Genomic DNA, 1,569 nt, shown 5'->3' with positions numbered 1-1,569 from the left:
CTGCTGCTGCCTGCTTAAGGACTGGGCACAGCACAGCATGCCACACAGGAGGGCACCAGAGGCTTCACCGAGTGAGCAGAGCACATAACTACTACACAGGTCAGGTTCAGGACAACCTGATGTCAAAAGTGAAGCTGCTGTAGCAAAGCAGCTCTTCATGCAACGTGTTAGCCACCCTGTGTTGCTCCCTTGCTAAACTACAGCACTGCTCTGTCACTGCACACTTTGTTAGCAGCTCCTGCCAAAGTCAGTAACATTTTCACTGACCTCAGTGGCACAGAATCAAACTCTAAATGTAGAAGCAGTGGGGTCAAAAGAACACCAAACAATCCATCACCAGGCCATGGGATCAAATAACCGGTGCTCTCCTTCAGGCTTTTCCACTAATTAACTACATGACTGGAAACAATGGGAGTTATATATCCAAACCCCCTTGCAACACCTTGGTATCTTGCCAAAACTTGGGATGGAAGCAGATCTAATGGCTGAGGGGGCTAACTTCACATAGGCAAGCATGAGAGGAACCTAAACCAGTTAGTATTCACCTTCTACAGCAGCCATCGTTCCAGTACCAAAATGCACTGACACTGATAGGGTTTCATGCTGTTAGGAGAAGTCTTGAAGAGGTGAGCTACTGTTTTGCAAGTCAAGCAAACATGAAAATGTAGGTCTTAAGAGGTATCAGTGCCTCAGCTTCTGTGTCTGTGGAGAAGAAATGGTAGTAGTAGTTAAAATTATGCAATTTGGGATTAAAAATATTAAAGAGTATGAGATACTGCATGAACATGGAATCACAGGGTGGTTTGGGTTGGGAAGGACTTTAAAGATCACCTAGTTCCAATCCCCTGCTACGGGCAGGGACACCTTCCACCAGAGCAGGCTGCTCCAAGCCCCTGTGTCCAACCTGGCATGTTTGTGATACATGTAAAAAAGCACTAAATACAATTAAAACCAGCATTTGCCATTTACCAGTGCCTATTTTCACCTGATCTGTAGCGTGACAGCAGTGCCCAGGCAGATCTGGGGTTGCCACAGAGAGGAAGAGAGGGCTGAAGCTGCTTCATTACCCGAGGATGACAGTAACACACCACTCGATCTGGCGGCTGTGGCATTCCACCTCCCTCTGCTCAGCAGGCTCTATCGCTGCCCTGGGCAAAGCAGCTTCCTTAGGAAGCAGGACTCCATCCTGCAAAACACTGTCTGGACAAACAGCTCCAGCATAGAAACACAGGGTAAATCAGGTTGGAAGGGACCTCAGGAGGTCATCCATTCACGTTTACAAATAATATGTATGTCTTGTAGTTTGAGTTGTTTTTCAAAGAGGCAACACCACCAGGACTTAAGTTCCCCACAAGGGAGTAACATCTCATTATGTCAAGGGAGGGCTACAGGCACCAGTGCAATTACCCAGACTTACATCAGAGGAAGATGGGGCCAATTACTCCACTTGCCAAAGTACGGATGTGCTTAACACAATGTTCCAGCACAAGTTCAAGGTTATCCCCTGTGTTTTCAAACCCAGAAGCAAAGCAAAGACGAGCCCTGCCAGCAGAGTGAAGTTTGTCTCCC

The sequence above is a fragment of the Nestor notabilis genome, unplaced genomic scaffold, assembly GCF_000696875.1.
Source record: "Nestor notabilis isolate BGI_N333 unplaced genomic scaffold, ASM69687v1 scaffold8771, whole genome shotgun sequence".
Taxonomy (NCBI): domain Eukaryota; kingdom Metazoa; phylum Chordata; class Aves; order Psittaciformes; family Psittacidae; genus Nestor; species Nestor notabilis.
This window is presented reverse-complemented; position numbering follows the sequence as displayed.